Source organism: Pristiophorus japonicus, chromosome 4 (genome assembly GCF_044704955.1).
Source record: "Pristiophorus japonicus isolate sPriJap1 chromosome 4, sPriJap1.hap1, whole genome shotgun sequence".
NCBI lineage: Eukaryota > Metazoa > Chordata > Chondrichthyes > Pristiophoridae > Pristiophorus > Pristiophorus japonicus.
The window spans coordinates 183447848-183465582 of record NC_091980.1 but is presented as its reverse complement, the minus strand read 5'-3'; the positions used below and the strand labels follow the sequence as shown (position 1 = coordinate 183465582).

Genomic DNA, 17735 nt, shown 5'->3' with positions numbered 1-17735 from the left:
GGCGGGGCTCTGCGCAACGGATGGCGTAACGACCTGCGAGGCGCAACAGAGTGAGGCAGTAAGTGTTAGTGCCAGCGCAAAACCACCAGAGAAGTTCGCGGGCATTGGTGAATTTGCCACATCTGGGTGGTAACCACTTAGTGCCCCATTACCGCCCCTTGCAGGTGCTAATGGGAGGCGCAAAGCAGGCCAATTTCTCCCTCTAAAGCTTTAAGATGAAATCATCTTAGCGGTCTGATAGTCTCACAATCCCGCATTTATCTCACACCCAATTAATTCAGCTTTAAAGTTTCATTAATTTGGTCTTTGTGCATAGTTTATTTTTTGAATTGCAGTCTGATTGACTTATGAGTGAGCACTAATCCCAGATATGGCAGCATGTTCTAAGGACTTAATTTAAATTTTGAAAGCAGCCCCAGCTACCACACTATCTATTCCTATCACCATGAGTCTTCTGGGCACAAGGATGTTCAACTGTACCGAACACAACTATAGGGGCGCTTTTAATTCTAATCACCTGAGAGCTGTGGAGGAGGGGAAACCGGACGGGCAGTTGAAATTGGCCGGGTGATCTACCTGCCGATATCCCGCTTCGATCCCGCTGACTTGAATGTTAACTTGCTCGTCTGAGCGGTCGGCAGGGCTTGAAGCCATTGGAGTCTTTCTTTAAATATGCAGATCAAGGCTCGATGGCGTCACCGGGTCCGGACTGGAATTGTAACTGGGGATCAGAGTGGGGAAGCTGCTGTGGATTTCCCACCAGGTGAAGACAGCGGGAACAGCATCCCAAATAGGTACGGTTTTTAAAACTTTTTTTTTTAGAAACTTTCCTGATGGGCCAAGGTGATCAGCAGCTCCGCAAGGAAAGATTAGGCATGAGTTCAGAAGAATGTGCATCAGCTGACATGATTCTGAGCCCGAACCTTGCTGTCCTCACAGGGCTTTATCCTGCGATTCATGATTCCAGGTTTGCTGCTTGATTTATACTAAATTTGCTGATCGAAGCGGGGACAGCAGTAATGGTGCTGCAAATATCACCCGTGCTCTTAAGCAAGGGAGGGAAACAAATGGGCCAGAGTTCCCATTCGTGATCAGCATCTGGTGAGTCCTGCTGAAAAGTGCACATATGAAGTGAGGACAAGATCAGGATTGACTATGATTCCCTCCACATCAACCTTTGCTTTTTTTATGTGTGTGCCTCACTGAAATGGTCATTCTACATGTGAGAGCCTAGGCAGCCAGGCCCCACTGGTGTTATAATAACATTAACCAGGGGAGACAAGTTTATCAAATTCCCAGTGCAGAGGGCACAGTATTTTGATCTCTTGGTAGAATCCCCATGAGTGTAGAGCATTTTAGTGGGTTAGTCGAAAACTTGAATGAACAATTTCACACACCTGATTTTATGACAGAGTTTTTTGGAGCTTTAAAGTGAGGCAGTGCTACAGGCCTGCATTGGGCTTCACTGACATGGGCCACTCATCCAGGAAAAAGGTTCTATAGCATTTTCCTTACCCACAAAAGCTGGGTGTGAGTGTGGAGTAGCTGAGACCTGCTATGGAAGCTTTGCAAAGAGAGTTTGCTATTGTTTAGGCTGCTTGTTAAAGTTGATGTGCAAACATGGAGTTAGACCAGCAGTCGGACTCAACATCACGTTAGGAGCTCAAAGTGAAACCCCAGGTATCTGGGGATTACTACCTCAAACTCTAAATCCCTGAACACAGTATAAACATCTCCACACCCACAACAAGCTCAGGAGTATTTGTTCCCTGTTGCTGCATACAGTGTAAATATAACCTGAAAGCCAATTCCAGAGTGTGACAGGCAAAGATCTCCAGCCTATTTGATGGTGGAGACGCAGGAGAGAAGAATCAGAGAGAGAAAGAAAATAAATGTCTCTATTTATTCCTTTTTTGTCCTCCTGATCTTACTCCCACACCTAAAATTAATATTAACTAGGCAATTGACAGAGAACCTTTATCAGCTCACCTCCTGACAATGGATAACCTTGCTGACCTTTCACACCTGCTTTAATTGGGTGGACTTTAATGCTGGGCAGGAAACTAAATACATGGGCCCAGAAATTGCAGTCGGAGGCTTCCCGTGGACGGATGCCTCCGACCTGAAAAATTTCTACGAAGTTACCTGGTGGTCCTGGAGGTTCGGAGGCTCACAGTCCTGGGCCTCTGCGTGAAGGCCTGCCAGGCCCACGTATTCCAGGGACGTAGGCACTTCATACGCGTCCCTGGGATCATGTAGGCCGGCCCAACCAATCAATGTAGGGGGATCTCCATTCATACGGAACTCACCATAAATATGAATGGGGATCCCCAAAACACACAAGCACTTAAAATACATTTTTTTTAAACGTCACATATTTAAAATTAACAAAGTGGAATTTAATTAATTAATTAAAACAAAAATTTTATTTTTTGAAAAATAAATTTACATATTTTAAAAGGTCTAAAAATAAACTTACCTTATTTAATAGGATTTCAAATGTTTAAATTATTGAACAAATGTATTTTTCTGTCCTTTAAAAGTCAAATAGCCCAACTCTCCGCCCGCGGAGGCCCTTTACTTCTGGATGTGTGTGATCTGTCTGGAAGATTCTTGACAGATCGCAAGTTCCGGGTTTAGACCCATGCGCTTTGCATTCCTAAACCCGGAACTTGCGTGACTCCTAGGGATGCGTGTGCACTCCATAAGGGCCATGATTTTGCATGGTGTGCAAAACAAAGGGAGAGCCAGTGGGCTTGGGAGCCCTTCATTTTCGTAGTCTCCACTCGCTGAGTTACGGAATGGTTTCTGTTGAGCGGAATATACCCATAGGGATTAAAGTGAAACCTTTGAGGTAGCGAGCTAATGAATCAGGTCAGTGATACATCCTTACTACACAGTATAAATGCACACGAGGCCCATGCTTGAGAGAAGGTCAGTCTGTGACCTGTCCTTTATTCCATAGCACTCAAGTGATGGAAGTGGGTGGAGCTTCCCCTTTTATATCTGAAGGTCCAGGTTAGGAGTGTCTCCCACAAGTTCACCACATAGTGGTCATTTTTCTCACAGTGTACAACTTAGGTCAGATTATACATGGGTTACAATGCTGGTTGAATACATGACATCACCTCCCCCCCCAAAGTCTTATTGGGATCACAGGTTGAGTCTCTCTGGTGGTTTACGCTCTCTTGTAGAGCGCCTGTGTTGGGGCTCCAGTTGTTGGGCGCTGGTTTGAGTGTCTGTTGTTTGCCTCGGGCCAGTCCGGACTGCCCACAGTGACTGGGCTCTCCTCCCTTTGGTTCCTGTGTTCGGTCACCTGTGGAGGAGTGAACTCTATATCGTGTTCTTGTTTGCGGCAGATTTGTCCATTGGTAAGTTTAACTACCAGAATCCTATTTCCCTCTTTGGCAACCACAGTGCCTGCGAGCCATTTGGGCCCTGCAGCGTAGTTGAGGACAAAAACAGGATAATTTACATCAATACATTGCGCCCTCGCATTCCTGTCATGGTAGTCATATTGTGACTGGCGCCTGCTCTCAACAATTTCTTTCATGGTGGGGTGTATAAGGGCTAACCGGGTTTTGAGCGTCCTTTTCATTAGCAGCCCTGCGGGTGGAACCCCTGTGAGCGAGTGTGGTCGGGATCTGTAGGCCAACAGGAGGCGTGATAAACAGCATTGTAGGGAACCCCCTTGGATTCTGAGCATCCCCTGTTTGATTATCTGCACTGCTCGTCTGCCTGGCCATTTGAGGCCGGCTTGAACGGTGCTGTTCTGACATGGTTAATTCCATTGCCTGCCATGAAGTCCTGGAATTTAGTGCTTGTGAAGCATGGGCCATTGTCGCTGACCAAGATGTCCGGTAGACCGTGGGCGGCGAACATTGCCCGTAGACTTTCTACCGTGGCAGAGGATGTGCTTGAATTTAAAATGTCACACCCGATCCATTTGGAGTAGGCGTCTACTACACCCAAAAACATTTTTCCCATTAAAGGACCTGCGTAGTCCACATGGATGCGTGACCAAGGCTTGGCGGGCCATGGCCAGGGGTTAAGGGGGGCTTCCCTGGGCGCATTGCCCAGCTGGGCACACGTGTTGCAACTGAGAACACATCTGCGTCTATCCCTGGCTACCAAATGTGTGACCTGGCAATTGTCTTCATTGTGACAATGCCCGGGTGCTCCTTGTGGAGTTCTCTGATGAACACCTCTCTGCCCATCTGGGGCATGACTACACGGTTTCCCCACAGTAGGCAATCGGCCTGAATCAAGAGTTCATCCCTGTTCCTGTGAAATGGTTTAAATTCCTCAGGGCATGCCCTGTACGGGGCTGCCCAGTCCCCATTCAGGACACATTTCTTGACTAGAGACAATAGCGGGTCCTTATTTGTCCAGACTTTGATCTGACGGGCTGTCATGGGTGAGCCTTCGCTTCCGAAAGCTTCAACAGCCATGACCATCTCAGCAGCATGCTTGGTAGCCCCCTCAGTGGTGGCTAGTGGGAGCCTGCTGAGTGCATCGCCGCAGTTTTCGGTACCCGGCCTGTGCCGAATAGTGTTGTCACAGGCGGCTAACGTGAGTGCCCACCTCTGTATGCGGGCCGATGCGTTTGCATTTATGGCCTTGTTGTCAGCCAAAAGGGACGTTAGGGGTTTGTGATCTGTCTCCAGCTCAAATTTCCTGCCAAACAGGTACTGGTGCATTTTCTTCACCGCATATACACATGCGAGCGCCTCCTTTTCTACCATCCCGTATCCTCTTTCTGCCTGGGACAGACTTCTGGAGGCATAAGCTACCGGCTGTAACTGACCCTTGGCATTAACATGCTGCAACACACACCTGACACCATAGGACGACGCATCGCACGTTAACACAAGTTTCTTACATGGGTCATATAGCGTTAACAGATTGTTGGAACTTAACAAATTGCGTGCTCTATTAAAAGCCCTTTCCTGGCTGTCCCCCCAGACCCATTCGCGACCTTTGCATAGGAGCACATGTAGCGGCTCTAGCAGCGTGCTCAATTTGGGAAGAAAGTTACTAAAATAGTTCAGGAGCCCCAGGAATGAACGCAGCTCTGTCGTGTTATGGGGTCTGGGTGCTCTCTGGATCGCTTCCGTCTTGGATGCAGTAGGGCTGATCCCGTTTGCTGCTACCCTCATCCCCAGGAATTCTACCTCTGGAGCTAGGAAGACGCACTTCGCCTTTTTCAGTCGCAGCCCTACCCGGTCCAGTCTGTGTAGCACCTCCTCCAGGTTGTGGAGGTGTTCTTCAGTATCATAACCCGTGATGAGGATGTCGTCCTGAAAAACCACCGTCCCTGGAATCGACTTGAGGAGGCTTTGCATATTTCGTTGGAAGATCGCGGCGGCCGAGCGAATCCCGAACGGACATCTGTTGTACTCAAACAACCCCTTGTGTGTCGTGATGGTGGTCAGCTTCTTCGACTCACTCGCCAGCTCCTGGGTCATGTAAGCTGAGGTCAGGTCCAATTTTGAAAAAAGTTTGCCACCGGATAGCATCGCAAAGAGGTCCTCCGCTCTCGGTAGCAGGTACAGGTCTTGGAGTGACACCCGATTGATGGTGGCCTTGTAATCACCACATATCCTGACCAACCCATCCGCCTTGAGCACCGGCACAATTAGGCTCGCCCAGTCACTGAATTCGACTGGCGAGATGATGCCTTCCCTCAGCAGGCGGTCCAATTCGCCTTCTATCTTTTCCCGCATTACGTACAGCACCGCTCTGGCCTTGTGGTGTACTGGCCTGACGTCCGGGTTTATGTGAATCACTACCTTGGCCCCCATGAAAGTGCCAATGCCGGGTTGAAATAATGATTCAAATTTGTCCAGGATCTGTGAGCATGATACTCGCTCCACAGAGGAAATTGCATTGACATCGCCCCATTTCCAGTTCATGACCGCAAGCCAACTCCTCCCCAGTAGTGCGGGACCATCCCCCGGGACAACCCAGAGTGGCAACCTGTTCTCCGAATCTTTGTGGGTCACGACTACCGTGGCGCTGCCTAGCACCGGAATGATCTGCTTTGTGTATGTCCGTAGCTGTGCGTCAATCGGCGATAATTTTGGCCCCCTGGCCTTGGACGCCCACAACTTTTCAAACTGTTTGATACCCATCACGGACTGGCTGGCCCCCGTGTCTAGCTCCATTGATACTGGGATGCCATTGAGGAGTACTTCCATCATTATCGGTGGCGTCCTGGTGTATGAACTGTATACGTGCTCCACATGAACTCGCTGAACTTCAGCTTCCAGCGATTTGCCCCAGCGTTCATTTCTGCAATTTCTGCAGGTATTTTGCTCATCTCTGCAAACTCCGGCTGAATGTGTGCCTCCACGCCCCCAACATGAGCTGCTGTTTGAAACAAAAGGTCCCTTGCCAGTCGATCGTCCATGACTGTCCCTGTTATTGTCCTTGAGTGCACCATTAACAGGTGTTGATGGCACCATTACTGGCCACATTGTCCCTTGTAATGGCGTGAATCGCTGTTCAGCTTGCCATTGTCTCTGTCGAACTCCCCCTCTGGGTTCGACTACATGTTGGGGTATGCCTGACTGCCCTTGTCTGCCTGGAGAACTGTGTGCTGCTTTAACAATGTTGAATCTCTGTCCCAACCATTCCTTAACACAGTACCTCTCGTCTGTTCTGCTCGTAGCCATGCTCACGTGGTTTAAATCCCAGTTTCTCGTCATCATTGATACGTCCTTACTATACAGTATAAATGCACGCGAGGCCCATGCTTGAGAGAAGGTCAGTCTGTGACGTGTCTTTTATTCCATAGCACTCAAGTGATGGAAGTGGGTGGAGCTTCCCCTTTTATATCTGAAGGTCCAGGTTAGGAGTGTCTCCCACAAGTTCACCACCTAGTGGTTATTGTTCTCACAGTGTACAACTTAGGTCAGATTATACATGGGTTACATTGCTGGTTGAATACATGACAGTTAGGGGATGCAAAGTGTAGTTATTAAGGGAGCAGTATCCACATGGAAAGAGATAAAGAGTACTAGAGGGATGGGTTGTGAGACCATCGCTGCTTTCCATATATGTTAATGAATTGGGGGAAGGGGCAACAACAAAGCTCTTCAGGTTTGTCAATGATACCAAACTGACAGGAGTTGTCAGGCGGGAAATAGTCGACCAATTGCCAAATGATCTGGATAGGCTGGGTGATTAGACCAAAACTTGGGTTGTTTAATGTAGAGAAATGCAAAGTCATGAATTTAAGGAAGGAAACAGCAAGAGTACAAAAGAAATGGGAACAATCTACAAGAAACAGCAGAGGAGAATAATCTAAGGGTTTTAGGGGAGAACAATGTTTAGCGATGATGGAAAAAGCAAATAGGTTCTTCGGATGCATGGGCTGAGGGAGACAGCACATGTCCAAGGAAGTGACCTTGACTACTATGTACTGTTCTGGGCAGCATTCCACAGGGGGAAACATCCCCAGCCTTGGAGGGAGTACAATAAAGAGCACGTAAGTTGGTAAATGGGATTGGGCACATGAGCTGTGCGGTTTCTGGAGATGTTGATATTGGAAAAGAGGTAGCTACAAGAAATCTGACTGAGGAATTTAAAATCATGAAGGAAATGGACAAATTGGATCCCAGGTTGAGCAATCTTAACACAAACTCAGAGTGGTAAACATGTAGAATAGCCTGTGGAAGCAGGATGTTGTAGATGTTAGGAGAGTGACAAATACATTTTTGACAGTAGCAGAGGTAAAGTTAGTTAAGAAGTCTGTAATCTGGTGGATGAAGGTGGTAATAAGGCACTTAGAAAATAATAATAGGATTGGGCAGAGTCAACATGGATTTATGAAAGGGAAATCATGTTTGTCAAATCTGTTAGAGGTTTTTGAGATTGTAACTAGTAGAATAGACCAGTGGATGTGGTGTATTTGGATTTTCAGAAGGCATTCGATAAGGTGCCACACAAGAGGTAATTGAACAAAATTTGGGCTCGTGGATTGGGGTGTAATATACTAGCATGGATTGAGGATTGGTTAACGGACAGAAAACAGAGAGTAGGAATAAACAGGTCATTTTTGGGTTGGCAGACTGGAACTAGTGGAGTCCCACAAGGATCGGTGCTTGGGCTCCAGCTATTCACAATCTATAATCAATGATTTGGATGAGGGGACCAAATGTAATATATCCAAGTTTGCTGATGCTACAAAGCTAGGTGGGAATGTAAGTTGTGAGCAGGATGCAATGAGGCTTCAAGGGGATATAGACAGAAAAATAGAAAAGCAGAGTATTTTTAAATGGCGAGAGATTAGGAAAAGTTGGTGTTCAGAGAGACCTGGGTGTCCTTGAACATGAATCACTGAAAGTTAACATGCAGGCACAGCAAGCAATTAAGAAAACAAATGGTATGTTCATCTTATTACAATTATATAGGACCTGGTGAGACCACACCTGGAGTATTGTGTACAGTTTTGGTCTCCTGAGCTAAGGAAGGATATACTTGCCATAGAGGGAGTGCTATGAAGTTTCACCAGATTCCTGGGATGGCAGGATTGTCCTAGGAGGAGAGATTAAGTAGACTAGGCCTATATTCTCTAAAATTTAGAAGAACGAAAGGTGATCTCATTGAAATAGACAAAAATTCTTACAGGGCTTGACAGGGTAGATGCTGGGAGGATGTAGGGGTTGTGACGAAGGGTCATCAACCTGAAACATTAAATCTGTTCCTCTCTCTACAGATGCTGCCTGAACCACTGAGATTTCCAGCAATTTCTGTTTTTATTTTAGATGCAGGGAGGATGTTTCCTCTGGCTGGGGAGTTTAGAACTAGGCGTCACAGTCTCAGAATAAGGGGTTGGCCATTTAGGACTGGGATGAGGAGAAACTTCTTCACTCAGTGGTTGGTGACTCTTTGGAATTCTCTACCCCAGAGGGCTGTGGAGGCTCAGTCTTTGAGTATATTCAAGACAGAGATCGATAGATTTATGAATATTAAGGGAATCAAGGGATATGGGGGCAGTGCAGGAAAGTGAAGTTGAAATAGAAGATCAGCCACAATCTTATTGAATGACAGAGCAGGCTCGAGGGCCAAATGGCCTACTCCTGCTCCTAATTCTTATGTTCTTATGTTCCTAGTCCTGTTTAGTCTGCGTCTCTAAGGAAACTGAGATTTATGGGGGCGGGGTATGGTCTAGTTTAAGTATGTCTAGTGATGCATCATGGTTTACCAGAGCTTGCTTAATTGCCTAAGGAGGTGGGAGTATAGTCCAGAGTATTCGTTGACTTGAATTTGAATATGGGTTTTTCCATATCAATGTATTTTATTTGTGAATTCATCTCCAGCTTACTCACCGTTGCATTTCCAACCTACTTTTATTCACTTTCAGACAAGAAAGATTTTTCCATTCTGTGCAAAATGCAAACAAGTGATTTCAAGCAACTGAAATATGTTGACTACTCAGCATCATTACAATGCAAATTCCTTTCATTCACTGTATTCTCAGCCTTCTGATTTATCGCTCTTTAATATAATGAAACATTTGTAATCAGGTCCCTTTGTGCATTCTATTCTGGGGGAGGTGGGACCAGTACAAACTAGACGGTCTGCACCTGGGGAGGACCGGAACTAATGTCTTAGGGGGAGTGTTTGCTAGTGCTGTTAGGGAGGAGCTAAACTAATATGGTTGGGGGATGGGAACCTATGCAGAGAGACAGGGGGAAGTAGAATGGGGGCAGAAGCAAAAGATAGAAAGAAAAGTAAAAGTGGAGGGCAGAGAAAGCCAAGGCAAAAATCAAAAAGGGCCACATTACAGCAAAATTCCAAAAGGGCAAAGTGTGTTAAAAAGACAAGCCTGAAGCTCTGTGCCTCAATGTGAGGAGTGTGCGTGTTAAGGTGGACGAATTAACTGCACAGGCAGCAATTAGTGAATATGATATAATTGGCATCACAGAGACATGGCTCCAGGGTGACCAAGGCTGGGAACTCAACATCCAGGGGTATTCAACATTCAGGAAGGATAGACAGAAAGGAAAAGGAGGTGGGGTAGCGTTGCTGGTTAAAGAGGAAATTAACACAATAGTAAGGAAGGACATTCGCTTGGATGATGTGGAATCTGTATGAGTGGAGCTGTCGAATACCAAAGGGCAGAAAACGCTAGTGGGAGTTGTGTACAGACCACCAAACAGTAGTAGTGAGGTTGGGGACAGCATCAAACAAGAAATTAGGGAGGTGTGCAATAAAGGTACAGCAGTTATCATGGGCGACTTTAATCGACACATAGATTGGGCTAACCAAAGGGGAGCAATACGGTGGAGGAGGATTTCCTGGAGTGAATTAGGGATGGTTTTCTAGACCAATATGTCGAGGAACCAACTAGAGGGCTGGCCATCCTAGATTGGGTGATGTGTAATGAGAAAGGATTAATTAGCAATCTTGTTGTGCGAAGCCCCTGGGGGAAGAGTGACTATAATATGGTAGAATTCTTTATTAAGATGGAGAGTGACACAGTTAATTCAGAGACTAGGGTCCTGAACTTAAGGAATGGTGACTTCAATGGTATGAGGCGTGAATTGGCTAGAATAGACTGACAAATAATACTTAAAGGGTTGACGGTGGATAGACAATGGCAAACATTTAAAGATCACATGGATGAACTTCAACAATTGTACATCCTTGTCTGGAGTAAAAATAAAACGGGGAAGGTGGCTCAACCGTGGCTAACAAGGGAAATTAAGGATAGTGTTAAATCCAAGGAAGAGGCATACAAATTGGCCAGAAAAAGCAGCAAACCTGAGGACTCGGAGAAATTTAGAATTCAGCAGAGGAGGACAAAGGGTTTAATTAGGAGGGGGGAAATAGCGTATGAGAGGAAGCTTGCCAGGAACATAAAAACTGACTGCAAAAGCTTCTATAGATATGTGAAGAGAAAAAGATTAGTTAAGACAAACATAGGTCTCTTGCAGTCAGATTCAGGTGAATTTATAATGGGGAACAAAGAAATGGCAGACCAGTTGAACAAAACTTTGGTTCTGTCTTCACGAAGGAAGACACAAATAACCTTTAGGAAGTACTAGGGGACTGAGGGCCTAGCGAGAAGGAGGAACTGAAGGATATCCTTATTAGGTGGGAAATTGTGTTGGGGAAATTGATGGGATTGAAGGCCGATAAATGCCCGGGGCCTGATAGTCTGCATCCCAGAGTACTTATAGAAGTGGCTATAGAAATAGTGGATGCTTTGGTGATCATTTTCCAACAGTCTATCAACTCTGGATCAGTCCCTATGGACTGGAGGGTAGCTAATGTAACACCACTTTTTTAAAAAGGAGGGAGAGAGAAAGCGGCTAATTATGGACCGGTTAGCCTGACATCAGTAGTGGGGAAAATGTTGGAATCAATTATTAAAGATGAAATAGCAGCGCATTTGGAAAGCAGTGACAGGATCGGTCCAAGTCAGCATGGATTTATGAAAGGGAAATCATGCTCGACAAATTTTCTGGAATTTTTTGAGGATGTAATTAGTAGAGTGGACAAGGGAGAACCAGTGGATGTGGTGTATTTGGACTTTCAAAAGGCTTTTGACAAGGTCCCACACAAAAGATTGGTGTGCGAAATCAAAGCACATGGTATTGGGGGTAATGTACTGATGTGGATAGAGAACTGGTTGGCGGACAGGAAGCAGAGAGTCGGGATAACCGGATCCTTTTCATAATGGCAGGCAGTGAGGGTGCCGCAGGGCTCAGTGCTGGGACCCCAGCTCTTTACAATATACATCAATGATTTAGATGAAGGAATTGAGTGTAATATCTCCAAGTTTGCAGATGACACTAAAGTGGATGGCGGTGTGAGCTGTGTGGAGGACGCTAAGAGGCTGCAGGGTGACTTGGACAGGTTAGGTGAGTGGGCAAATACATGGCAGATGCAGTATAATGTGGATAAATGTGAGGTTATCCACTTTGGGGGCAAAAACATCAATGTTATCTGAATGGCGGCAGATTAAGAAAAGGGGAGGTGCAATGATACCTGGATGTCATGGTTCATCAGACATTGAAAGTTGGCATGCAGGTACAGCAGGCGGTAAAGAAGGCAAATGGTATGTTGGCCTTCGTAGCTAGGGGATTTGAGTATAGGAGCAGGGAGGTCTTACTGCAGTTGTACAGGGCCTTGGTGAGGCCTCACCTGGAATATTGTGTGCAGTTTTGGTCTCCTAATCTGAGGAAGGACGTTCTTGCTATTGAGGGAGTGCAGCGAAGGTTCACCAGACTGATACCCGGGATGGATGGACTGACATATGAGGAGAGATTGGATCAATTGGGCCTTTATACAGTGGAGTTTAGAAGGATGAGAGGGGATCTCATAGAAACATATAAGATTCTGACAGGACTGACAGGTTAGATGCAGGTAGAATGTTCCTGATGTTGGGAAATCCAGATCCAGGGGGCACAATCTTAGGATAAGGGGTAGGCCATTTAGGACTGAGATGAGGAGAAACTTCTTCACTCAGAAAGTTGTTAACCTGTGGAATTCCCTACAGCAGAGAGTTGTTGATGTCAGTTCATTGGATATATTCAAGAGTGAGTTAGATATGGCTCTTACGGCTAAAGGAATCAAGGGGTATGGAGAAAAAGCAGAAAAGGGGTTCTGAGGGAATGATCAGCCATGATCTTATTGAATGGTGGTGCAGGTTCGAAGGGCTGAATGACCTACTCCTGCACCTATTTTCTATGTTTCAATGTTTCTATGTCTGTCAGTTATTGTTATTTTTGCTTTGAAGACAATAATAATAACTGAGATCGAAGTCGTTCTACCAAAAAAAAACACTTTGCTGCACCAACTTTTAACCAGCAACAATCAACAATAACACCTCTGTGTGTTTGACCTCTCACAGGCAATTGAAGCAAAGGCTGGAACTTGCCTTACAAATCGATTCACCGATTCCCCCCAAACCTTGAACATCCACCTCCGCCCTCGCCTCATCCACACTGCCACTGAAACCCTTCTTCATGCTTTTGATGCCTCCAGAGTCAACTTCTCCTATGCTCTCCTCGCAGCTCTGACTGCTGCGCTCTAAGCCCCGAGTATGACAACCACTTGCACTGCTGCAGACCTCTCCCTGGTTGACTTTCCTGCCCCATTACCAAGCACGAGGCCCTGCCTGGGATGAGCCCCTGTTGGGAATGTGCCCGCAGGTGAAATTCAGGTGACCAATGCTTGGACAGGTGCACTGCATCTCTCAAGGCCCAGACACAGATTCTCAAGTTAAATCAGCTCCATTATAATTTGTACGGCTTATGTTCAGAACTTTGTATTTTATACTTCTAGACAGGCAGGCCGCAGAGAAGGAATTGAAAGGCAGATTGTTTAATGTCTCTGTTTTTTAGCGTGCCACGATGTAGCAGTGTGCTCATTCAATGATTCTAATTTGACTGACCCAATTAAATCACTTCAGCGGCACATAAAAGTTACTGGGAAAACACTTCCACAGGATTTTACCTATCTCCTGTTATAGCAATGGCGGAAATCCTGGAGAAACAGCTTAAATGTGTCTAACTGAGATGGAGCGGGAGAGAGACCATAGAAGAAAGAAATGAATAAACACAACAGAGTATCCCTTAGAACCAGAGAAGTAATGAGAAGTCAAAGGGGGAGAAATTCAATCACGCGTTAATCCAGGCGGAGCGGTACTTTTAGAGCCTTGAAAAGGTTTGCGCCTCCCGCCTAGAAATTTGGCAGAATCGGTCGACGAGCTGACAGAGGCGATAAATCAGCCATTTCACACCAGAGCTGGGGAGGGCACTAACGAAAATTTGGTCGGTACATTTTGCAGACCCATTGCGCAGAACTCCGAATCAGATCCCGGGAAAAGCCAAGTCTTAAAGGCCCGGCATAGTAATGCACCCATGTACTGATATGTCCGTCTGCCGCTGCAAACTCGGAGGCTCACCACGTGCTGTGTTCTCCGAGGGGAGTGCTTTCTCATCCCTTTAAGTAGTCACCAGTTAACGACTCTGCAAGCCTGTACTGATTGTTTTTCCAGACGTAATTGGCGGGCGCTAAATAAAGCGGCCGCAACTACTTTACCGACCAGGGCGCAAGCGTAGGCATTGCACCAGGACTGACGTCAGGATCGCACTGATTGTCAGCAGCCACGCGCTATTGGTTTGTGCCCCCGGTCGGTAACCTCTTATGTTCCCATTAATGTCCCCTCTGGCCACTAACTGAGGCATTAGACAACCGAAAATCCAGCCCAATGAATTTAATCCCCCTACACAAATATTTTGCTACATGCTATTCCACTTCCACATCTCACACGTCGGAATGTTTACCCTATAAAGTTTAATATATGTGCTTATTAATTTGCATATATCTCCTAATGGATCTTGGTTTTCTAACTTAGGATTTATCCATCATTGAGTCACAATGCTGAGAACAATCCTCTCTAATCCTGCAGGTCCAAATGTCAGGGAGTGAGAACTAATGGGAGGAAGTTCAACCCCCAAAAGCGGGTGGGATTGGGTCAGGCGAGAAATAAAATGTAAAAAAACTTCAAACCCGAACCTAACCCACTTCCGACCCACCTACGTTCAGTTTTAACGGAGGCGGGGCTGCTCATTTAACCAACCAACCGGCTCCCTCATTTAAATATTTTGGTGAGGCTGCGTGCCAAAAATGTAACTTGTGTTCCAGCCTCGGGAAACCCGCCAGCTGAAAGGAGGCGAGGACTTCTGCGTAGAACAGGAAAGTGCCTTTCCAGTACTGCTTGTGGGTGAAGAGGAGCTGGAATGCTTCCCTTCGGCCCCCCAAGCAAACCTGTAAAATTCCCCAGCAATTGCACCCCTCCTCCACTTCGCAATCTGATGCCCTCCCAATGTCCTTCTTCATTTTACTTGAGAAAACAAGTTCTGTTTCCTGATTCTATAAATTTTTGTTACATTCCAAAAGTATACAGAAGGCTAATGTTCTTGAGTGACACCATTACTCCAAAAAGAAAGTTATTCGTTGTGTGATGTGCATTCAGACGTTGCGACAATATGGCTTAAGAACATAAAAAAGAACATAAGAAATAGGAGCATGTGTAGGACATACGGCCCTTCGAGCCTGCTCCGCCATTCAATGAGATCATGGCTGATCTTCAACCTCAACTCCACTTGCCCACCCGATTCCCATACCCTTTGATTCTCATTCTGTCCATTGTGACAAAGAACTACATCAATGTAAACAATTATTTTATGTTTCTTTTATGATCCGTATGAGAGAATTGCCTCCTCTCAGTCATCATTCTTTTTCAACATTAGCTAGTTATGTTCAGGACAAATAATGGACACAGTACTTCATAGCTCACCTAGAGAAGAAATAAAGCATATAAAGAACTTGCATTGATATAGTGCCTTTTACTTCTATAGGACATCCCAAAGGGCTTCATAGCCAATGTACTATTTTTGAAGTATAGTCACTGTTGTTATTTAGCAGCCAATGCATGCACAGCAAGGTCCCACAAACGGTAATGAGACAAATTACCTCTTTAGTCTGTTTTTGTGGTGTTGGTTGAGGGATAAAGGTTGCCCATGACACTACGAGAACTCACTTGCTTTTCTTTGAATAGTGCCATGGGATCTTTTACATCCACCTGAAAGACCAGACAGGGCCCCGATTTATAATCACAGCTGAAAGACGACACCTCCGACAGTGCAGCACTCCCTCAGTACTGCACTGGAGTGTCAGCCTAGATTATATGCTCAAGATTTAGAATGGGAAGGAGAATTATCTTGAAGGGATTTTAATCAACATAATTGATTAGCATTCAATATCCACCAATAGACCTGTTGCCATAGAGAGCATGAGGAGAAAAACTAAAAGTCTATGTGGCAGACATTTTCTTCCTTTCAATCTCCCAGCATCCTATGTTATTTTCAGTGTAGTCCATTAGCATCATCTCAGCCTTTGTGTAGCATAACCTTGAGAGAATGCCTCTGTGCAGCTAACTCATCAGTATGCTGCTCTCTCCTGTATAACTGAGATACAACGAGTGTCAGTATTAATGATCATTCAGTCAGATGCACTATCTGAAAGACACAGCTTTTCATTCTGCTCCACTTAATCCATAAATCAAACAGATGGGATATCCCTGCTTACCTGAGAGACAAACTTATGTCTTTTTCAGGACTGGGGAATAAAAGCAGTGTGAACTAAATTTAAACACAGCATATTATCGCTTCCTGGGATACGTGCTTGATGACAGAATCAAAGAATCTTACAGCACAGAAGGATGGCATTCTTTGAAATAGCTAACCAATGATATCCTCGCTCTCTCCCCATAGCCCTGCATTTTTTCCTTTTCACGTACTTATCCAATTTCCTTTTCAAATCTACTATTGAATCTGTTTCCACCACCCTTTCAGGCAGTGTATTCGAGATCATAACAACTCACCGCGTAAAATAAATTCTACTCATCTCCCCTCTGGTTCTTCATAACATCGCCCGTCTCCGCCCCTGCCTCAGCTCATCCATGCCTGCGTTACTGCTAGATTTGACTATTCCAATACTCTCCAAGCCTCTCACTATCCACCCTCTGTAAACTGGAGCTGATCCAAAACTCTGCTATCCGTGTCTTAACTTGCACCAAGTCCCGTTCAACCATTACCCCTGTGCTCACTGATCTACACTGGCTCCCGGTGCAATAAGGCCCCAATTTTAAAATTCCTATCCTCGTTTTCAAATCCCTCCATGGCTTTGCCCCTCCCTATCTCTGTAATCTTCTCCAGTCCTACATCCCGCCGAGATCTCTTCACTCCCCCAATTCTGGCCACTGCACCATGGGTGGCCATGCCTTCAGCTGTCTAGGTCCTAAGCTCTGGAATTCCCTCCCTAAACCTTTCTGCCTCTCTACCTCTGTCTCCTCTGTTAAGATGCTCCTTAAAACTTAACTCTTTGACCAAGCTTTTGGTCATCTGTCCTAATATCTCCTTATATGATTTAGTATCAAATTTTGTATGATAACGCTCCTGTAAAGTGCCTTGGGTTGTTTTACTACAGTGAAGGCAATACATTATATAGATATATATATATATATATATATATACGCAAGTTATTGTTATTGTCAATTATCAAATCTGTGTTCTCGGGTTACCAACCCACCTGCCAGGGGAAACAGTTTCTTCTTAGTTACTCCATCAAAATCCTTCATAATTTTGAACATCTCTATTAAATCTCCCCTTAACCTTCTCTGCTCTTAGGAGAACAATCCCGGTTTCTCTAGTCTCTCCACATAACTGAAGCCCCTCATGCCTGGTACCATTGTAGTAAATCTCCTCTGCATCCTCTCCAAAGCCATGATATCCTTCCTAAAGTATGGCACCCAGAATTGGACCCACTACTGCAGCGGGGGCCTAACCCGTGTTTTATAAAGGTTCAGCATAACTTCCCTGTATTTGTACTCTTATTTATAAAGCCACGGTATGCTTTTTAAACAGCATTATCAACTTGCCCTTCCACCTTCAATGATTTGTGTATGTGAACCCCAGGCCTGCTTGTTCCTGCATCCCCTTTAAAGTTGTACCATTTAGTTTACTTTGCCTCTCCTCATTCTTCCTCCCAAGTGTATGTAAAACTGTACCGACTGAGGCTTCCACTTATGACCAGGCTTGAGTCACAAAGATCTTGCACCCTCTGTGTTATGTAATAACTTGATAGACTGAATACTGTAAACTAACACAGGTACAAACCTGGCTCTGCTTTATTAGGGCCCAAAGTGATTA

At 45.4% G+C, this 17735-nt stretch overlaps 1 protein-coding gene and 1 long non-coding RNA gene across 2 annotated transcripts in view; one reads left to right on the top strand and one right to left on the bottom strand.

The window, feature by feature from the left end:
* LOC139262267 (deubiquitinase DESI2) overlaps positions 1-17735 on the bottom strand; it is a 321240-nt gene that overhangs the window by 80028 nt on the left and 223477 nt on the right. The gene's annotated exons all lie outside the window — the stretch shown is intronic.
* The window catches only part of LOC139262268 (uncharacterized), a 113591-nt gene continuing 96393 nt past the window's right edge, over positions 538-17735 (top strand). The window contains exon 1 of the long non-coding RNA XR_011592934.1: positions 538-794. This is a non-coding gene — a long non-coding RNA (uncharacterized lncRNA). The remainder of the gene's footprint in view (positions 795-17735) is intronic.